At 44.8% G+C, this 13102-nt stretch overlaps 1 long non-coding RNA gene across 2 annotated transcripts in view; it reads right to left on the bottom strand.

Annotated features, from left to right (window-relative positions):
* Positions 1-13102, bottom strand: part of LOC144824744 (uncharacterized) — a 281446-nt gene that overhangs the window by 253567 nt on the left and 14777 nt on the right. For both annotated transcript variants that reach the window (XR_013609093.1, XR_013609092.1), the window contains exon 2: positions 7746-7829. This is a non-coding gene — a long non-coding RNA (uncharacterized LOC144824744). The remainder of the gene's footprint in view (positions 1-7745; positions 7830-13102) is intronic.

Here is a 13102-nt window from a genome sequence, read left to right as displayed (position 1 = left end):
CCCTAAGCGTGGAAGGGTATACTCAGATGTGAGTCCCTTGCTCATTGCACCATCAGGATTCAAGCAAGCCGGGCCGACGACGCCTGAAATGGCAGAAACCGGTCCCCGGAAGCTTGTTTCCTTCCCAGTACAAGAATTGGCTTGGTAGTTTGGTTTGCCCTGTTCCCATCATGCACTGGGACAGGAACAGACTAATTTGCATATAGCCAAGTTCTGAGCTGGGATGGTGCAGTGAGCTAAAAAACGGTGATGGATCATGCCCTGATCTTTGGACTGGGTAAGAGTGGTCTGCTTAATTCAGGCACTCTGTCCATCACCACCCCCTTTTCTGAATCATTTTGTCCACCCTAAGCGTGGAAGGGTATACTCAGATGTGAGTCCCTTGCTCATTGCACCATCAGGATTCAAGCAAGCCGGGCCGACGACGCCTGAAATGGCAGAAACCGGTCCCCGGAAGCTTGTTTCCTTCCCAGTACAAGAATTGGCTTGGTAGTTTGATTTGCCCTGTTCCCATCATGCACTGGGACAGGAACAGACTAATTTGCATATAGCCAAGTTCTGAGCTGGGATGGTGCAGTGAGCTAAAAAACGGTGATGGATCAAGCCCTGATCTTTGGACTGGGTAAGAGTGGTCTGCTTAATTCAGGCACTCTGTTCATCACCACCCCCTTTTCTGAATCATCTTTAATTTAACGGCACTGCTATTCATCGTTTATTAGCTCAGAAGAAAATAAGAGGAAGGAGAAAAAATATATACACAACACTAAAATTACTTTATTTAAAAGGGTAAAAAAAAACGTCATGCAGTCGCATGGAGCTACTGTATCCTCTTTACTATTTCTTGCTTCTCTGGGGTCCCCTTTCCATTGAATGGGAGGATTGGGTGACTATGATTGAAACTTACTTGGAAGCTTTAGATGGCCTATGTTAGTGCAGCTTGTAAAAAGGCCTTACTTTTAAATAAATTAGGCAAAGACAGACAATATATATTTATGTATTTTCCTCCAGTAACTCAAGCCAAAGGGGATCCAATTGAAGATGTTTATGTTGAGGCAAAACAAAGTTGGAGGCCAGATTTGCAAAAGAAGTCAATTTAGTTATGAATAGTTACAAGTTCCCCCCTCCCGGATCCCACCTACCCCAGTGGCACTAAGTCCGTCACTCGTCTCTTTCATATTAAACATTAAAATGGCTACATGCATGCCCCCTCTACCATGGCCCCTTCAAGCCACTTCTGAAAGATCTTCCCGGTCCTCCGGCGGCTCAAGCCACAGGCCCCTAAAGTCAGCCCAACATTTCCAGATTCTATAGTGCTTTCGCAGGCATCCCCGGACTACAAAAATCGGCTGCACCATCCCCATACAGAAGTCTATCCCCCTCTTCCATCCCACCACAGAAGGGGTGAATTAGTTATGAATTGTTACAAGTTCCACACTTATCACCACAAAGAAGGTCAATCGATTGATGACTTTATTTCTAAATTAAGAAAGCTTTTTCTGAAATGCAAATCTTCAGGCATGACAGATGAGCTAGCTCGGGACCAGTTGATTGTCCATTGTAGATGCTAAAGTGGTTGAATAATCACAACATTGTATGCAAGAAAGGGATAAGAAAGTGGGTAGTAACAGTGATGATCCTGAGATAGTCGCTATGTTGAATTCTAGTCGCAATTAGCCTAGACCCAAGCATCCTACCTAGGCATGTTATAGAGGTGGCTGCACTTTCTATACTGCTAATTACCACAGATGTGTAGCTTTAGAGAAAATATGTAGGATGTATGGTCGTGAAGGGCACTTTGCGGCAGTATGTAAACAGGTGGGAAAAACTAGAGCGGCTTTGGTAGAGGATACCTATAGTGCTGTAGAACAAAAAGATAGGGTTTTGTGTGTAACTGACGTTGAAAAGGAAATGGGCAGGAAAACCAGATCCTAAGTGGATGGAAATGCAGCTCATGGTGCATCTGGGTCCATGTACACTATTATTCCCCGGGTGATGTACGAACAAATGTGGTCAGGGGTGAGTCTGTTTCCTAAAGTAATTAACCCTGGGGGCTACCAAGGCAAAACTATTGACCTACTAGGTAACATTCCTGCTCCCATAGAGTTTAGTGGAAGAACAATTCAAGGATAAGTCTACGTAGTGGAAAGTGGGCGACCTATTTTAAGGTGGATGCACCAATACAGCCTCTGCATTGTTGTTAATCCTAGTGCTGTGACTCAGGTTATGGTCATTGAAGACCTATGTTTGAAAGACATCTTGAAAGAAGCAAAAGAGGTTTTTGGAGAGGAGCGGGATGTTTAGAAAGGTACGAACAGAAAATAGTTTTAAACCTGGATGCTATACCTGTGCAACACAAATGAAGTCGCATTCCTTTAGTAGCTCAAGTAGCTGTCAAGGAAATCCTCAAGGATATGGTTTCATCTGGGGTGATTGAACCTTTTGAGAGTTCCATGTGGGTTTCTCCATTGGTGATTACTGATGGGAAGCTCAGATTTTTATTTTTTTAAAACAGACTTTATTGATAGATTGCACACATTCCGCAGAGCTCTGCACACCAGAGATAACTGCAGGACAAATATACCACATCAATAGAGATGCAAGCAGCTTTTCTTTTCTTTGATAACCAAACATAAACAAAGCAATACTAAGCACCCCCCCACTTTCCCCCCTCCAACTCCCCCCTCCCGGATCCCACCCACCCAAGTCGCACTAAGTCGGTCACTCGTCTCTTTCATATTAAACATTGAAATTACTACATGCATGTCCCCTCTACCATGGCCCCTTCAAGCCACCTCCGGAAGATCTTCCCAGTCCACCGGCGGCTCAAGCCACAGGCCCCTAAAGTCAGCCCAACGTTTCCAGATTCTATAGTGCTTTCGCAGGCATCCCCGGTCTACAAAAATCGGCTGCTCCATCCCCATACAGAAGTTTAGCCACCTCTTCCATCCCACCACAGAAGGGGCTCGCGGATCCTTCCACGCTCTAGCTACTTCTCTTTTGGCCAATGTGAGGGAAGCTCAGATTTTGCATTAATTTTAGGTCTCTGAACCAAAACGTGGTAGTGGATACCTATCCGCTGCCAAACATATATAAGCTTATTTTGGCTTTGAATGGGGGGAAATATTTTTCCAAATTGGACTTCACCCCTTCGATGTTGATGACGAGCTCAGCTCGTCATGAGGTACACCTCTCCTACGCTCATGACGAGCTGAGCTCGTCATGAACGCATAGGTTTCCGTTTAGCGTTAGCGCACAGCGGAAATATGCGCCGCATCGATGCGGTTAAAGAATGCTTATCACCAAATTAAATTGCACGATCAATCGAAACCCCTTACTACGTTCATTACCATGGAGGGAAGCTTTCGCTGTACAATGATGCCTGTTGGACTATGTTAAGCTAAAAGTGTTTTTCAGCGCATGATGAGTGAGTTGTTCAATGACATGTCCAATATTGTTTATTTCCAAGATTATATTCTTGTCTTTGGTAACACTGCCGACCAGCCTAACCTAGTGTGCAGACAAGCCTTACACAAGATAAAAGAAGCTGGTTTATCCCTCAGGCATGAAAAATGCAAGCTTCTGGTTGAGAGGGTCGAGTATTTGAGGTACAATATCTCTGCTGAAGGGGTTAGGCCCAAGCAAAATCTTTTGGACGCCATTAAGGTAGCCCCAATACCTGATGATAAGGATAAGCTGAGATCTTTTTTGGGTCTCATAGAGTACTACTCAAAGTTTGAGCAAGGGTTATCTGAGAAAACTGAGGTGTTGAAATCATTGTTGAAAAAGGGCTCCATATTTGATTGGAAAGGACAACATCAATGCTGTTTTTATCTCATTAAGAAAGCTGTGTGTGAGGCAGGCACTCTCACACCTTTTGGTACTAAGCTAAAGTCTATCTTTGTTGTGGATGCTAGTGCTACTGGTTTTGGTGCTGGGTTAGCACAGCTCCCTGGAGGGCAAGAGAAAACAGTAACATTCGCTTCCAGGACATTAACCAACTCTGAGAGAAACTATTCCGTCATTGAACTGGAAACACTAGCAGTAGTTTGGGGCTTTGAATATTTAAGGACATATTTGGGGGTGGGGCAAATTTCTCTTAAGATCAGATCACAAGCCTTTGATGAAAGTGTTGTTGCCAGGTATAACAGGCAAATGTTCACCCAGACTTGCAAGATTATTTGCCCTTTTTCAAGAGAATTGCTATCAGGTTGAGCACATCCAAGGTTGGCTCAATAGTCAAGCAGGCTGTTCATCAAGATTATCTTTGGACTGTCAAAAATTGGATAGACCCTTCGTACTGGAGAAAGAAAGTGAAGGCAAAGTTGCTTCTGTTCACGATGTGTTGAATGTAGTTGGGGTGCATGCCATCACGAAACAAGAGTGGCTCTAAGAAATGTAGCAAAACCAAAGGAGATGATGGACGGAGTGTTGAACATTGCAAGCACTCACCCCAGTCAACTGATCTGTGTTTAATCCATCATCATTCTTTAGCTCACTCCGCCACCGCAGTTCAGACATGGCCCTATGCAAATCAGTCTGACCCTGTGCCTCATGGGAACAGTCTAGCCCGAACTGTCAAGCATGTCTTCCCTGGACTGGAAACAAGCATCCGGGGACCGGTTTATGGCTAATCAGCCGTCATCAGCCAGGCTAACTTAAATCCAGTGGCAAAGTGAGCAAGGGACCCATTACTGGGCATACCCTGCCATCTTAGTGCGAACAAAGCAAAACCAAAGGAGATGATGGACGGAGTGTTGAACATTGCAAGCACTCAACCCCAGTAAACTGATCTGGGTTTAATCCATCATCATTCTCTAGCTCACTCCGCCAGCCCAGTTCAGACATGGCAATATGCAAATCAGTCTGACCCTATGCCTCATGGGAACAGTCCAGCCCGAACTTCCAAGCCTTGTCTTCCCTGGACCAGAAACAAGCATTTTGGGACCGGTTTCTGGCTAATCAGTCATCATCAGCCAGGCTAGCTTGAATCCAGTGGCAAAGTGAGCAAGGGACCCACGTCTGGGCATACCCTGCCAACTTAGGGCGAACAAAGCAAAACCAAAGGAGATGACGGACGGAGTATTGAACATTGCAAGAACTCACCTCCAGTCAACTGATCTGGGCTTAATCCATCATCATTCTTTAGCTCACTCGGCCACCCCAGTTCAGACATGGCCATATGCAAATCAGTCTGACCCTGTGCCTCATGGGAACAGTTCAGCCTGAACTGCCAAGCCATGTCTTCCCTGGACCGGAAAAAAACATCCTAGGACCAGTTTCGGGCTAATTTGCCATCATCAGCCAGGCGAGCTTGAATCCAGCTTCTTGACTCTTTTCGAAACAATAATACTTAACGCAAGGTTTATCTTATAAGAATGGCTGTGGGGGCAGGGGCTGATACCACGTTCCAGGAGCCCCTCCTTCCTATTCACTGTAATTGTGAACAGCATTATCCCCAATGTTTACTTGTATACAACATACGTTAAATCATTTGCTACTGGTTAGTTAGTTGTTGCATCCGTTTTTGTTTTAACATCTGTGTTTTCCTTTTCAAATGCACGATGGGCATTCACCATACCATGGAGCGAAAAAGGGCAACTTCACCTTTATTATGGGGACGGGGTCCAAGAAGGGTCTTAAATCGGTCACTCTCTAGCCTATGTGTATAGAATTCACTTATCCAGGCTCAAAATGACAGGGACTTATAGGCAGAGGCTAAAATTGATCAAATAGATGACTGCAATAGCAATGGTACCCAGGGCAGAAACTTTTCAATCAAACATAAAGCTATTCTATGTAAGTTTAATTTAGAGAATACTAGAATGATTTCCAATTTAGACAGGTTTAGTTTCTGGAAGTTCCTACCGATCCAGTTCTTTATGGAATCCAATGCTCATGAAAGTCCCACCCTAGGGGCGTTTTCAATTTTTCTCAGATTGATCACGAACTGCGTATCATCCACATACATGTAGTTGATCACTTGGAACCCACGTAGCAGAGATTCCAGAAGTCTTAGATAAAGACTGAATACAATTAGAGACAGAATACCGCTGCAGACGTAGAATGTCCAATTTAGGTTTTAGGAGCTGAGTTAAAAGTTTCCATTTGGATCATTTGGCTGTGATCAGTAAGATAAGAAGAAAAACAAGCTAGAGACTGAGCTCCAGTGCCCACTTCACCTAGCTGCTGGATCATGACACAATGATCAATGGTTTTGAAGGTGGCTGACAGATTTGCCCATACAGCCCCTTCTGCGTCACCATTATCCAGCATCATTCTCACAGACGTAGCAATGCCTCCATTTGAAGCCCTGGATGGAATCCTGTCCTGGATTCATCCAGGAGGCAACTTTGTTAAACACATGATTGGCGAAGCTAACTCTAACAGTTTTGCCAGACCCTGAAGTGAGGAGATAGAACAGTAGTTTGTAGAATTTTATGTATTAAGCCCATATTTTTTACCAACAAACTTGTCATAGTATGACCAATACAGGAGAGTATTATCAAGTCTGTCTTTTAAAGGCTTTTTTTCGAGCCTCAAAACTTTAGGTTCTTATTTAATGTCTAATCTTCCATAAAAGAGACAGCTGCAGTCCCCTGTCATACATACAGGGGAGTCAGCCTGGGATTTATTTTTCTTTGTTTTCTTGGTCACCTTGATTTTTGGGAGGAGTGTGAGATCCTCACAAGTTAGTACACATTAAATCGCAGAAGAGATAGGCCACATAATTTTTGCGCATGATCATGTGCACAAGGCACAGGATCTTAAAATGTACCTGACACCTCGATGACAGCATGTGGAAAAGGCAAAGAACTAGCTTGTGTTTTGTGTACCTTTGTTAAGAGTGATCACCTGTGGTGCTTAATGCTGCACTTACTGCAGCCAAACTTATGCCTAAACTGGGAAACCGCAATGCACAGGGTGCAATAATCCAGCCCCAGTGCAAAGATTTACGCTATGGGCAGAAAGGATGGCGGTCACTCGCAGGATAACCTGTGACCATGACGAAAGTTCATGACACCGGGGTTAGGCACTGTGAATGCCAGCTTTGGCTTTCCAAAATTCTCGCTGAGTTGGAAAGGCCCGAACATAAGCTGTCTCAGTAATATTCTAATCTTTGAGCAATAGTGAGTATGATCTTTTTTAAATAGCTAATTGTTCATGTCTACTAATGAGGCCATCATGAGGCCATCAGACAACAGGGGGACTGACAAATAAGCAGCCACACCAATAGACAAGTTAATGGATAAATAGGGACAGTAAATGGCAGAGAGATTAAAAAATGGACATATGGATGAAAAGAGACGTAGATATATCAATGACAGGCTGATGGACAGGCAACTTAATCCGTAAATAAGCAAATAAACCGGTGGATGGATAGACGGATCCGTGGATAGACAGGCAGGTGAATGAACAGATAAAGTGGGACAAATTAATAAAAAAAGGTAGACAGTGAGACAGAGGAAATATGTTAAAGGTCGCAAATGCCATCATCACTATAACCTCAACAGTGCACTATTGAGGGAAGTAGGTACACGTATTTTAAATGGGTTAGATTAATATTAAGCAAGTTATCAGATCTTATGCAGAGCAGCCTACCCCACAGCGAGGTCATGCTAATTGCAATACAGCACTATATAATTCTTTGTTAGCATAACAAAACTCAATGCGATGCCCACATAATAAATATCAGCACAGTCATTTTGTCTAGCTTTAGAGTTCATAACCAGCCATGGAAAACATACCTAGTGTGAAAAAACATATTTTCAATCCGCATTTGAGTTGTTTAGTGACCCATCCTCTCCTTTCGTTCCAATATTTAGGTGTTTCTAAAGAAGGAACAAAGCGCGCTTCAGAATTAGGGAGTTTTCAAGTTGTCTCTGCAAAAACACGCATTATTCAACTAAAACTGAGTTACTGAGGCTGTTAATGTCTCGGATTTCTGTATTATTACTGCACTTCATTTAATTCTGCTACCCCATAGTTCGCTTAATGCTGTGCAGCTTCTCCTGTATTTTTCTCATATAAAAGTTAAGTATCTAGCACAAAAATGAATCATCTCAACTCAAAGTAAAAGCAATCCCAGTATGAAACACAAGATCATGCTGTGAAAATGATATAAAATGTTATATAAAACGAGCTATCCTATTGAAAGCGTTTGCAGCTTGTAGTTTACCTCCTATTAGAGGGATTAAGGGCATTGATTTCAAGCGTCTGTTCAGAATACAGTATTGTGAATTTTCATAGACCCATATGTAGCCTGTTCGCACTCCTCTGTCAGTACAAAAATTACATATTTTTGATTTTTGCATTTCTTGGGCATGGCTCATTTGTGACACTTGTCCTTTGTGTGATACCTGGATTTTTAAGAAGCCTTAAGAGTTCAGTGATGTTCGAGTTCAAGTTCAAGTTCAAAAAGGCTTTATTTCGATATATTCATACCATAAAAGCTTCACAGTGTTAAAATACATTTACACAAAGACAAGTTAAAATAGGCCGCTACTTTAAAACTTTTACATAACAATAAGAATAAAAGCACAATTTGAAAGTTTAAAAATTGGCCAGTGGTTGAAAAACAAATTAAACATTCAATGCTAGCCTTTTACCTCTAATGGACCAATCCATGATAAGAACTTAGAGATACCGCAGACATACAGTGGCCGCGTATCCGATATTAAAATACGAAGTGCCTCACTTGAATGCCTGCTGCCCATAGTCCGACAGATAGGTTTTAACCACCTTTGCCTTGGGAGTACATAAGCCGGACAGGCAAACAGGATATGTAATACAGACTCTATGCTAGTTTGACAAAAGGGGCAAAAGGGTATAGTCTGGTACGGGGGCTTCCAGTGAGCAGTTAGGGCGCGCACTGGGAGAGCCCCTACCCTAAACCTGAAGTATAGTGCCATATCATAGGGTTTCCACACAATGTCTAAGTAAAGTTCCCGAGAGGGTACATCCTTATGTCTTAGGAACTCTTCCGTTAGCCTGCCAAGGGTTGGATCGGTGTTAGTTCTGATGGCGACCCATTTCCAATAAAGAGCCTTTAGGGTCGCTTTCGGTGGAGAAGTCCGGCTATCCCAAGCTTCTCCAAGGCCTAGCTTGCCCAAAAGAAATTTAACATCTTTGAGCCATTTTATTTTTTGCCATCCCACCATTGACAATACTTCCGCCAGCCCCTTCGCATACTTCGCAAGCTCTGGAACTCGCAGAGCCTGGCCCATAGAAGCAGCGGCCGAAGTTTGGCCAAATCATTAATGGGTTGGCATCCTAGGTCAGACAGCAGGGGTATTATTGGGGTACTCTGCGGGAGTGACATAATGCCCCTTAAAAGCTTATTTTCAGATTTAGTAAGGACGTCAATGCTAGAGGTGCCCCAAAGCTCTGCGCCATACAGGGCAGAACTAATACCCTTAGCCTTGTAGATGTCGACAACAGGGGCAATTGGTCTGTACGTAGAGGAGCGCTGTTCTTTAAGTAGTGCCCCCATAAGCCTCTTGTGACTAAGCAGCATTTTAGAAAGATGAGGGGTCCACTGCATGGTGTCCGAAATGCGAATACCTAGATAGTCAAATACAGTGACCCACTCGAGGGATACATGATTTAATGCAGGGGGACGGACCAATTTTTTTGGGGCATTTAACACCAGGTACCTAGGGCCAGATGTAGGAAAATCGTATTTACCGATTCATAAATACCGAATTTTACCGATTAGGTATTTATGAATCGGTAAATATGAAGGAGGGAGATTTAGGAAGAATTACCGATTCTTTAAAATTCGGTATTTCGGTATATCCTATTGATTCCTATGGGCTGTAAAGCCCATAGGAATCAATGGGAAATACCGATTCGGTAATTACCGAATCGGTAAATACCGATTCCTGCAAGGGTGCAGGGGGTGTCACTTTGACACCCTCTAGCACCCCAAATACAGGCAGGTGTGCCATGTGGCACACAGACATGCCCTAAGGGCATGTCTGTCTGTCACATGGCATAGGTGTGCATGCACACATGTGCATGCACACCTGGATTCGGTATTTTACCACCCAATTGGATTGGGTGGTAAAATACCGAATCTGTAAGGCCTTTGGGACTCTGAAGAGTCCCACCTACATCAGGAAGTTACCAGACCGACCGGTATTTAGGCTCCTACATCTGGCCCCTAGTCTTGTCTGTGTTAATTACTAGGCCATGTTGGATACAAAAAGCCTGAAAGTTATCTAGGAGGCCTTGAAGGCCCACCGGGGTCTTAGATAGTAGGAGCGTGTCGTCGGCGAATAAGAGGGTGGGCACTCGCTCCCCCGCCAAGGATGGTGCATCTGATGGCTTCGCGAGCAAGTGATCAACAACCCCATTCACATATAGTGAGAAAAGGATTGGGGCAAGGACACACCCCTGGCGGACCCCTCTTCCCACCGGTATCTGATTCGTTTTCTGCCCCTCGGTACCCCACCTCACTTGCGCGAAGTTACCTTCGTGCAGCCTCGCTAGAATAGACAAGATATTAGGAGGAATCCCCATATCTGCCAACACTCCCCATCGGCGTCCTCTAGGCACAAGGTCAAAGGCAGTCTTTAAATTGATATCAATCAATAGGGCGCCTCTAATTTGGGGGATATTAACACATTCACCCTCATTGTTTTTGGAGTGACCAATTGCCGCAGCTCGGCTTAATAGCCCAAAACTATCCGGTCGATAGATGGTCTCAGGTTGTGCTAGACTTGGAATTTTAGGAGGGTTCCCGACAGAGTTAATTAGGAGCCTAAACCCTTTGGGCCTTCTAGTCTCATCTGGGACCAGCAAGGGGTTCAAATGTAAATGGTTTGTGCGTCAGTACCCAAAATTGCCTCCGTAACAGTTGATGCCTCTATCAAAGGCGGGATTTGGGTAAGTATCGAAATTCCCAGCTTGCCTTCCCCACAGTTGATTTCCAATTCCCTGTCTCAGGTGCCATCTCGATGGCCGGGGATAGAAATAGCTCAGGTCGTATGTACTAATTCCACCTTCCCCATGCATAGGCTGCTGGCTACAGATACATCTTGCCGCTCTCATGTCCCTAAAATTAACTAGGATACAACCTCCTTCGCTGTCCTTAGCCCTTGTTCCCACCCAGCTGACTTGTCTAACAAAAATGATATGTCCATCCAAATCCCTCGGAGGGGCCTGTTATTGTTTAGCCAGAATGCTGTTTTGTTTCTAAGTTCAGTGTATGATTCTTTTTTTCCCTGGGTTAGACAAGGGACTCCAACCAAAACAACTACGTAGGGCATACATTCTGGAGGTAGATTAGTGCGAGGAGAGTTCGTTTCTCTTCTATCTGCTCTGTCAGATTTTAGGGATGGATCATTCCTCTGCCTCTCTGGGTTGCTATTATTAAGTTTACCCTTCTGTGCCTGTGTGGTACCACGAGCCCCCCTGTCCCCTTTAATCGTCGGTTGATATATTGTGTTGCTAGCCTTATTTGATGCTGTGCCTGAGCTCGGGGCAGAACTCAATGGCGCAGTTCTCTCTGGGGTGTCAGTTCCTCTCGGGGTCCCTAGGGCGCCATACTGTTTTAGGGGAGCGCTTTTGGCTGCAACTACAGGGGCCGCTGGTGGAGTTTGGGTCTGTGCAGCTGTCACTGGGTTAATTTTGGAATGTAGCTTAATTAGGGCCTTTACAGAATAGAAGTTATCCAAGGTTCCTTGCTCAAAACGATCTAATCTGAGTGTAAGCTCTTTTAACCTCTCAACCACTGGTAAAATAAGGAACTTCAAAAGATGCTTGGTATGGGCAATAAGGGAACTATCCCTCTCAGCGTTTGGAGGGCACATTATGCTCTTAGGCAAGACGGTGTTACCACCATCAGGGTTAATGCTTTCTTGGGTATTAGAGGATTTATCCAGTGGGATCTCTATTGTATCACAAGGGCTTGCATCGGCTGATGGACCTAGGTGCTCAATTGCGTCAGATATGCCCCTAGCTACCTTGCTCTGGATAATCTTACCCTTTGATATACAGTGTTTAGCGGGCACTTTCTTTGGCTTACTCCCCTCCGCTAGCCCTTTACTACTTCTTAGAGTTGGACAATCCCTGACTACGTGGTTGTGCTTGCGTCTGGCCAGCTGCCCTCTAGTTGTAAAGCTAGGGCTAGGGCTACTAGCACTAAACTGCGAACTTGAGGTTGAATTAATATTGCCAGGCGAGTTAGTGCATCCTGTGAGATTGGGAGCCCCAGTACAAGATAGGGAGTCAGCAATGGCCACATTGTGAAAAATAGGAGGGGTTAGGGATAATCTAGTAATTGGAGTGAAAGTTCCTGGGGACGAGTTACAACAATGGGGGCTACGTCCTGTGTCCTCGGGGTGTAGCCGCCACCTGGGAGAGCAGAAAAAGATGGTGCCAATATAGAGTACTGAGAGTTAGTAGAAAGCATGGATGCATTGGGAAGCAGTAAGGGGGGGCAGTGCCTGCAGGGAACGACAGGCGACGCTCCGTGCTCTCAATGGCATTAACCACCACCGCAATAGTTTGTTGGAGCATTCGATCTATAGCTGTAAGGCTGGGGAGCTGAGGTTTTGCAAGCTCTTTTTGTTTAGGGGCAGGGGCATCGGCAGATATTGCGGGAGCACGTCTCACCATTCTTTAACCCTGAGAGTAACAGAATAAGTATGGAGATGGAAAAGTCTAAATGCAAGGGTAGTGCAAACAACAGTTGGCAGTAATTACCGCAAACACTTGGAACGCTAATAAGTAGCGCTCGCTATGAAGTAAATAATAGCTAGCGGTCGGAAATATTTTCTGACAACTTTAAGAGTTGATTCTGACGCCCCCTAATTGCAACAATAGACTAGCAAAAACCCAAAGTGCAATTCAAAAAACCAAGAGGTGGAGCCCTTCCTGGCCTCACACGGCCACTAACGGCCAAGAACGCTCCCGCCCTTGTTCAGGGCTTCTCCCGGGATGCTCCCGCACGGCAGGGGAGGTATGGCAGTGATATAGGTGGAGCTGTGTGGGCGCGGCTTGCTCCTGGCACAGGTGGTGTGAGGGAAAGATTCCTGGGACTTGGCGCCGCCTTGGTGTTCCGGCGGGTCTCTACAAGCCCAGGATCGCCGTCTATGCT

Source organism: Lissotriton helveticus, chromosome 3_1 (genome assembly GCF_964261635.1).
Source record: "Lissotriton helveticus chromosome 3_1, aLisHel1.1, whole genome shotgun sequence".
In the NCBI taxonomy this organism is placed as follows: Eukaryota; Metazoa; Chordata; class Amphibia; order Caudata; family Salamandridae; genus Lissotriton; species Lissotriton helveticus.
Note: the sequence above shows the minus strand (reverse complement) of the source record. Positions and strands in the feature narration are given on the sequence as shown.